The sequence below is a fragment of the Electrona antarctica genome (genome assembly GCF_951216825.1).
Source record: "Electrona antarctica genome assembly, chromosome: 2".
NCBI classification, from domain to species: Eukaryota; Metazoa; Chordata; class Actinopteri; order Myctophiformes; family Myctophidae; genus Electrona; species Electrona antarctica.
Window position 1 is genome coordinate 49,364,063 of NC_136807.1, and position 10,000 is coordinate 49,374,062.

The 10,000-nt window shown below is 43.1% G+C and overlaps 1 protein-coding gene across 1 annotated transcript in view; it reads right to left on the minus strand.

Annotated features, from left to right (window-relative positions):
* celsr3 (cadherin, EGF LAG seven-pass G-type receptor 3) overlaps positions 1 to 10,000 on the minus strand; it is a gene marked incomplete at its 5' end in the record, with an annotated part of 178,442 nt that overhangs the window by 105,556 nt on the left and 62,886 nt on the right.

A 10,000-nucleotide genomic window follows, 5' to 3' on the forward strand; every position in this document is an offset into this window, starting at 1 on the left:
TATTAACACTCCGATTGCCCGGGGTTATTTAATCCATTAAATCATAGCGCCCAAGCGATTTATAGCAGCGGAGCACTTTTACAGACGGACCGGATGTTATCCCGGATGTGGATGTAGCAGGGCGGCGGTGGCTCAGGGGTAGAGTGGCTGGATGGTAACCGCAAGGTTGCCTGTTCGAACCCGGGCTCCCCCAGAGTTAGTGTCGAAGTGTCCTTGAGCAAGACACTGAACCCCAAATTGCTCCTGATGTGCTGGCTAGTGCCTTGCATGGTTTCTTCCGCCATCGGTGTATGAATGTGTGTGTGAATGGGTGAATTGATGCACAATCTATGTAAAGCGCCTTGGATAAAGGCGCTATATAAATGCACCATTTACCATCACAACGGGAGGTAAGATTAAATCTACCGCGACTAGCGACGGGACCGCGGTGGGCCGTCCAACACATGATCTTTTCTTAGAATTGGACGGGATGATTTAGATCGCGAGTTATTAACGTTTTAAGATTTTCGTTCTCGTCGGCTAAACAGGGGGGGTGGGGGCATTTTCGATGACGTCCCACTGTTACGCAACATCGAGTATTGCGCAACAGGCGCTCCCAGGCTGTAGAGCGATGCGATCGGTTTTCATATCAATGAACTTCGTCTTTTTGGATAAAACTTCGTCCTGGGCGATGTAGGGTGTTACTATAATAGAAAAAACGGTGAACTTCGTCCTGGGCGAGTGGGGTGTTAACGGGAGCTTGTGAGTGACCGTATAATAATAATAACTACATTGGATCTATTGGAATACAGATTTTTCTTTTTTCTTTCTTCTCCTGAAAAGAAAGAGAAGGATGAGGACAGAGGGACACAGAGAGAGAGAGAGAGAGAGAGAGAGAGAGAGAGAGAGAGAGAGAGAGAGAGAGAGAGAGAGCCTATACAGTATTTCATAAACGCAATAACCGGGGCCAATGCTGGCTAATGGAACCAGATCCATGCATGGTGAAGTGGCGCGTTGTCAATGCGATAACCCTGACTCGGCGGAGGTGGGGGAGGGGGAGGGGGGGGGGGGGCTCTATAGCCCTGAGGCTTCACACAGTCTGTTTTCTACACAAAGACCAGAGGGACTTATGATACTGGGGCCAAGGCCAAGTTGACATGTTTATCCCATTTTGACCCGAGGACGATTCTCCTAAAGCCTTCTAAACCCTGACAGTTTTCTGAAAAACCTCATGTTTTCTATATGCGAGTGGTTCTCAAACTATCTAATGACAAAGGATCCCCAGAATTATATGTATCTGAAAATATGTTGTTCCAGGGACCCCCCCCCCCCCCCCCCGCCAGAAGCAAAGGTTTGAGTAAAAAAAAACGTTCACTGTTAAAGAATATATATATTCAAAGATTTACGGTTACATTTTCACGATTTTTCAAAAAATAGCAGATCTACAAGCTCGTAGCGCGGCACCGAGTGCCGCGCTACGAGCTTGTAGAACTGCTATTTTTCAATAGCTAACAATATAACATGATTCTTATAAAACACCAAGAGGGGTTCCCGCCCTGAATAGATTATACAGTTGGATCAAAAGCTCCATTAGCTGATTTGAGAGCACTACAGCCCTGCGGACCAATCATTGCTCTGGCAACAACAAGCAAACAAAAAAAAGAATAATAATAATCTGGGCTTCAAAAGATGTTTGTCTTACAAGGGCATTTAATTCTCTTCCCCGAGTGAGTACTGTATGACCGCCATCATAAAACCAGGGACATAAACGAATGCTTTTGATGGATGAAATCATGTCTCGGTGGAGCCTGGTACTTCTAATATATATTTAAAAAAATATCTCTATTTCAAGCAATTTCATCAGGATATGTAATTATTTATTTTAGTAGCATTCCACTTATACTGTATCAGTAGCACTGGCATTTCTTTTTTTTTACAGGAGTTACATTATTTAATAATGACCCTGTTGGGACCAAACTGGAACTGTAAGCAAGCATCAGCCCAGAGCTAACAAATGCAACATTGACAATCAAATGTTCATGTTCTGTGGATGTAACAGCTGGAAAGAGTGATATATTCTCGGTCAAATTAAACATTATGAATAAAAAAAACACCCCATTGCTATAAGGATCTTTGTCTCCACCAGGCCGAAGGCATGGGGAGAGAGTATGTTTTGCACTCCGTCCGTCCGTCCGTCCGTGTGTCCGTGTGTGTGTGTGTGTGTCCGTCCGTCCTTCCATCTGTGAACAGCTAATCTCCGTCACCGTTAACCCGGTCGATGCCAAATTTTGCACACACACTCCCTGGATGCCAACGATGAACCTCTGCCCCAAAATTTCCAGAATGGCCTGTTATAGCGCCACCAGGAGGCCGCTTTGTGCAAAACAAGTTTTTGGACAGTACACCTACAGATTTTGTCCAAACATCACGCAAATTGGTACACAGTCTCTCTAGAGCCATTCAACGAAACAGGTCTTTCAGATTTCTCAGACTCCATCCTGATTGGCTAAGATTGGCTTCCAAAGTTCACAGGAGTGCTCAGTTTCAAACAAAATGCTGCAAATCATGAACACATCGTGTGATTTCCGTGAAATTGTGCACGCACATTCCCACTAGGCCGAGGAAGAAATGCCACATGAACATTTTCAACTCAGCCTCATGGTGGCGCTATAACTGGCCGAAAAGTGTTTTTACCTCTAACTGCACGGATCTGTGGATAACTTTGTATGCCAAACTCCCTAGAGGCCAAGGAAAAACCTTTGCCTGGAATTTTTCACATCTGCTCTTTATAGCGCCACCAGGAGGCCGACATATGTAAAACACATTTTATAATATTACTCCTTCAGATTTTATCCAAATTTCACGCAAATCGGTACACATGCTCTTCATAGTCATGTGATCAAGACGGGTTTGTTTGATTTCTCATAATCCACCCTCATTGGCTGCGATTGGCTTCTAAACTTTTCAGGAGTAGCCCGCTTTGTGCTGTGGTGAAACTGTGCATGCATATTCCCAGGCTCCTAGGCTTTGGAAGAAATGCCACTTGACCGTTTTCAAATCAGCGTCATGGTGGCGCTACAACAGGCCAAGCCGTGTCACACACACACACACACACACACACACACACACACACACACACACACACACACACACACACACACACACACACACACACACACACACACACACACACACACACACACACACACACACACACACACACACACACACACACACACACACACAGACCTGTGCCCAGAAGGGCACTTTTTCTAGTTAAAATGAATCTTAATATATGCACCGCTTCTGGTATACTATCTCGAAGGAGAGATGGAGGATGGGGTTGTTGCAGCATGTAAGACAACTCTGCTAGCCTTCATGTTTAAATGCAGAAACATGATAATTGACAGTGATTTGGAAGTCAAGGTTCAGCAATAGCCACCTCTCACAGGATCTGTATAAGGAAGAAGAGAACAATGAAAGGCTAATGGCTTATAGCCTACTGTAAGATGGGGAGGGCCACTATATTTACACACTCACTCCAGAGGGCCATGCACATTATGCATATTTCTGTCGTAGCAAAAATAGCTCATCTACAAGCTCAAAACGCGTCGCACTGCGACGCGTTTTGAGCTTGTAGATGAGCTATTTTTGCTATTATTTGAATTGAAATCCAGAATATTTTTTTCTTTCCTATTGAATTGGAATCCTGAAAAGTAAAATTTTAATTTTATTTCAAATGCATTTAGGGACTACATTTTGCACATGTAGTCCCTGGAACTACATATTTTGAGATGGGGGTCTGTGGCCCAATAGAGATAATTCTGGGGGTCCTTGACATGAAAAGGGTTGAGCACCACTGACATAGAAACATGGGTTTTTCAGAAATATGGATTAGGATTTTGAAGCCTTTTTTTAATCAACCTCAGTCCAAAATGGGTTAAATGCAAATACATTGACCATATAAAAAGATAAATACTATATAATAATAATATATAATAAAATTCCAATACTAGTCATTCAGCTACTAATATAGAAGTAATTAAAGCAGGTCATGTTTGGAATTGTAACAGCTGAAATCAATAATATATCAGTATTCCGATATTAACCTGCAGGGCCACATTAAGTGAAGGTGGGGGGGCTGCATGTGGCCCCCGGGGCCGCCAGTTGCCCATGTTATGCTGTATCCCATAATTAGCTGCAGTTTTGCTAGTGAAAGTGTCTCGCGTAGCCAGACAACTATTCCACAATCTCTGAAAGCTACGTATATAGAGTCTGGAACTACACCTCCTGAAACCTGAATAATCCGTTTGTCATTTCCATTCACAACAATGTATTTTAACCCATTTAGGCCTGACGTCGAAATAAAAAAAACGTTCGCTCTGAAAGAATATATATTCAAAGAATTGTGCCGCATTTTTACGATTTTTCAAAAATAGCAGACCTACAAGCTCATAGCGCGCCACTCGGTGGCGCGCTATGAGCTTGTAGATCTGCTATTTTTCAATAGCTAAAGCATAACATAATGCTTAGTTAAAACGCCCAAAATGGCTTAAAATATCTTTAGAGCTTATTTTTTTTATTTCCATTTCTGCTAAGCAGCAAGCTATATAATATGCTTAGAATGATTTCTATTTATATTAGGATACATTTGCGCGACTGTAAAAAGACAAAACAGGAGGATGGGGGAGGATCGAGGCTTCACTTCCGCTTTATTTATTTATTTTACACGTGATCAGAGCTTCCGTTCTCCAGACTGTAAATGACGGAAGAATTTGAAAATTGCGAGAAGGCAAACAGTCTGGCAACGCGAGACAATAGTGAAAGGATGAAGGGGAGGTACCATGCAGTGCACCAGGGCGATGTGTGTCTTAGGCCTCACTCAGACCTTTACAACAGATTGATGCATGCTTGCTGTATACAAAGGGTGTGACACAGCTTGCCCCAATGCATTTCCAATGGGAGTCACATGGTCTGACACAACACTTGTGTTGTATGAGGGGGAGGGGCGCAGTCGAAACACAGCCGAAAGCCATACAACAGCTTGTAGTCCAAAATGTAGTCCTCAAACCATGTGACTTCCATTGGAAATGCATTGGGGTGGCCATGACCCTCACAACATTCATACAACAAGCATGCATCAATGCTGCAAAGGTCTGAGTGAGGCTTTACGGCAAAGCATACAGCACTAGTAATGGCCTATTCATAGTCTGGATTTTCGGTGGTGAGGTGACCACCGCTCCGGTGGTGAGCTGACCACCGGAGCTGAAATAACATTGAGCGGTGGTGAGTAAAAACAGAGAGAAGGGCTGGAGCGGTGGCGGTGGTTTGCTCTTCACCGCGGCTCGTGACGTCATGTTGTAGTTCGGTGGTCACCTCACCACCGAAATTACAGACTATGAATGAGCCTTAACAATTGTCTGTCTGTCTGTCAGACGTCTGTCTGTCTGTCTGTCTGTCTGTCTGTCTGTCTGTCTGTCTGTCTGTCTGTCTGTCTGTCTGTCTGTCTGTCTGTCTGTCTGTCTGTCTGTCTGTCTTTCCCTATAGCAACAAATGCCATGATAACCACGACTTCCCAGATAATATCACAGAGCAACATTCAGAGTGCACAGATCGACCCCTTCGGGGGCAGCGGTGGTGGTGGTGATGGTGATGGTGGGATATGATTTGACAAGACCATTCACCCGTGAAAGCTCACATACAGTATGTGTCAGTATGTGCTTATTGTGTTGAGACACATTCCTGTACGACTTCTGAATAGTGGACAAGTGCCGGACTTTGATTAAGAGGGCAGAAAGCAGCACATGAAAGGGTGATTTGTCCTACAATCAATGGTAATTAGGGGGGGGGAGAGGGGGGGGGGGCAGCACACACACACTGCCTTAACCCATTCAGGCCTGACGTCGAAATAAAAAAAACGTTCGCTCTGAAGGAATATATATTCAAAGATTTGTGCTGCATTTTCACGATTTTTCAAAATTAGCAGATCTACAAGCTCGTAGCGCGCCACTCGGTGGCGCGCTACGAGCTTGTAGATCTGCTATTTTTAAATAGCTAAAGTATAACATAATGCTTAGTTAAAACACCAAAAGGGGTTCCCGTCCAGAATGAGTTAACCCATTCTGGGCGGGAACCCCTTTTGGTGTTGTTTTAAGCATTAGGTTATACTTTAGCTATTGACTAATAGAAGACCTATACAAGCTCATAGCTACGAGCTTGTAGATCTGCTATTTTTTTTAAATATCGCAAATCTGAATATATATTCTTTCAGACTGAACATTTTCAACTCAAATCTTTGCTTCTGGGGGGGTCCCTGGAACAACATATTTTCAGATGGGGGTCGGTGGCAAATTACATATAGTTTTGGGGGTCCGTGACATGAAAACATTTGAGGATCACCGACATAGAAACAGAGGTTTTTCAGAAACTGTGAGGAATTTAGAAGGCATTTTGTAGAATCGGTTCTCAGGTCTAAATAGTTTAACCCATTTTGTCGGGAACCCCTTTTGGTGTTAGCATTATGTTATGCTTTAGCTATTGAAAAATAGCAGATCTACAAGCTCATAGCGCGCCACCGAGTGGCGCGCTATGAACTTGTAGGTCTGCTATTTTTGAAAAATCGTGACAATGCGCCTCAAATCTTTGAATATATATTATTACAGAGTGAACATTTTAACTCAAATCTTTGCTTCTGGGGGAGGTCCCTGGAACAACATATTTTCAGATGGGGGGGGCAGAGGCATATTACATATAATATTTGGGGTCCTTGACATGAAATATTGAGCACCACTGATATAGAAACATAGGTATTTCAGAAAACTGTCTTTAGGATTTAGAAGACATTCTTTAAATTTCAATGGTTTAATATAGCACACGCACAATCAATAAGAGCACATCAAACCCATAACAAGGCCAGACCATCATGATTCTACTGTATATACCAAAACCAAATCACCTTGGCAACAACCCCAGGCGGAGGCCCCACATGCACGTAACCCTGGCAACTACTATTAGCAGGCGAGCACACATCGCCCATGGCAACCATCCCCATAACGCGCCGGTGCCAGACATGGTGTGTGAACTGAAGGAGGTGCACTTCAGATTACGTCGTCTCGTGGACGACCACTCGGGCACGTGAGGAGAGTGACACGGAGGTGGGCAACAAAGACAAAGGCAGCGCGCGAGAACAAAGACGCTGGGCAGTACACTTTTACATTGTTCTCACCTGGGGGGAGCTGGAGAATAGAGTTGCGATTCAGTCCAGACATTCAAATGAGCTCAGTTTATTCCGTCAACTAAAACTATGACAACATTTCTTTTATCGCACTACCCTGGACTACAATTTCCGTTGACGAAAACCAAACTAAAACGAAAAATAAAAACTAAGCTATGATGACTAAAACTATATGACTAAATATATTGAGAATTCCGTCAACAAATAAAAACTACCTTAGACTAAATTGTCAGGGAGGGACTCGTGGAGAAGAGAGCCACTATTGTGTGTTACCAATCTCATTCACTACGAACACGGATTGTGTTCGTAGCACAAATAGAGCGGTTCCATTAACTGCGCCTCTCTCCTGTGACTCCAGCCTGCTTTAAGGAATTTAGTCCCGACGTCGAAATTAAAAAAATGTCTTGTCTAAATCCTCCAGTTTCTGAAGTACCCATGTTTCAGTGGTGCTCAATATTTCATATCAAGGACCCCAAAATGGTATGTAATTGGCCTCCGACCCCCATCTGAAAATATGTTGTTCCAGGGACCCCTCAGAAGCAAAGATTTGAGTTAAAAGTATTAGTATTATATTATTGTATTTTATATTATATATATATATTCCAAATTTGTGCCACATTTTCACGATTTTTCAAAAATAGCAGACCTACAAGCGCGTAGCGCGCCACTCGGTGGCGCGCTATGAGCTTGTAGATCTGCTATTTTTCAATAGCTAAATTATAACATAATGTTCAAAACACCAAAAGGGGTTCCCGCCCAAAATGGGTTAAGGAATTTCCAAAAACGTGTCCCTATTTTGGACATGGTTGAAGGCAAAACATATTTCCCCCGGATGTCCAATAACATTATGTACAAGTCATTCACACCATGTTGAGCTTGGAGAGTATATACAGTACGTGTAGGTCATTTACAATGGCTCTGGGCTCTATTCAGATGTTGTACTGTTGTATCATAATGTCCTGCTGACTGTCCCTGTAGCTGCTACCGTACGTTCTGGGGCTCTGGGCTCTATTCAGATGTTGTACTGTTGTATCATTATGTCCTGCTGACTGTCCCTGTAGCTGCTACAGTATACGTTCTGGGGGTAGATACACATTTGTACGCCAGCGTGAATAAATATGCATCTAAATTGCATCTGTATAAACAACGAGCTGTTTAACCCATTTAGACCCGAGGACGATTCTAACAAAATGTCTTCTAAATCCTGACAAGTTTTCTGAAAAGTTGTTCTGACAGTGGTTCTCAAACATTTTCATGTCAAGGACGGCCCCCAGAATGATCTGTATTTGGCTGCGGACCCCCATCTGAAAATATGTAGTTCCAGGGACCCCCCCCCCCCCCCCCCCACCCTCCAGAAGCAAAGATTTGAGCTAAAAACGTTTGCTCCAAAAGAATATATATTCAAAGATTTGTGCCACACTTTCACGATTTTTCAAAAAATAGCAGACCTACAAGCTCGTATGAGCTTGTAGATCGGCTATTTTTCCCAATAGCTAAAGTAGCCATGACACAATGCTTTCAAAACACCCAAAGGGGGTTCCCGTCCTGAATGGATTAAAACAGATATAACTGTAATAATACTACGACGTGCCAATTCATCTCACACAGAGTTTCAGAGTGTTGTCTAGTATATTGCCTGCATGGGTTTGTGTTCCGAGTGCAGAGTGCTGTTCGTGGGGGCGCTCGGATGGACGTGATCTGTACGTCTATGATGCCACGTTTCTTCATTTCCTTTGTCCTGCAGCCACAGACACAGCTATAAGGGTTGTGACTACATGTATAGCCTGCTGAGCCATGTTAGAACATTTATTTGTATATAGCACACATCGTTACAGCCAGGGCTTTGTGGCTCCCTGTTGTAGTACAGTGAGTGTATATGGATTCACTGTGGGATCTATAAAGCACTACTACTTGCTTCTTGTTCGGAGAGGCCATCGTCATCACTAATTGTAAGATGACACATCTGTGCCACACATTTCACAACCTAGCGCTGACAAAAGAGAGGGAGCGAGGCCGTGTCAAGACATTGTGCTCAACATGAATGTGGCGGTGACGCACGCTGCAATGGCTTCCATGGCCGACCACACGACCATTGAGCTAATACAGTGTGCTACTCAACCCGCGGCCCGTGGGCCACACGCAGCCCCTGCTTAAAGGACAACTTTATTCGGTTTTTTTCAACCAAGGTTCATGTTTTAGGTTGTTATTAGAGAAAGTAAAAGAATGGTGTTATTTTTTTTTCTCCATTTGCTGCTTTCTTTCGTTTTAGCGTTTTTATGTATTATTTTTTACACAATTTTATAGCGATTTTTTATTATTATTATTTACTATAGTCCTACTAGACCCCAGGAAATTACATCTGGCCACAAAATATCACAGGATCTACTGAATGTCAAGGGGGAAAACTGACATATTGAGCCATACAACACAGCATACTGTGTACTACCCCCCTTCACATTGATAAGTACACTAGAATTCAATGTTGACACGGCTCTAATCTGATTCATGGCATTAACGTTAAAATGCATCCAAGTTGTATGCTTCAAGTTTGCATGATTCAAGTTAATCTCGTTAGCTGTCTTGATATGTGCCTGTTCTTGTATACCCATGGGGGGTTTTGTCATGCTCTCTGATGTTTTGCTTAGCCTGCTGCTTCGATAGAATTCAGAGAATATCTCCCAGAGCGCGGAATGCATTAAACGGCAAGTTTAACTGTATACCATTTTGTTGCAATAAATGGTGAATCTACTTTGACGTGAGTGTTTCCTGTCTAAACTATGTGTGTTA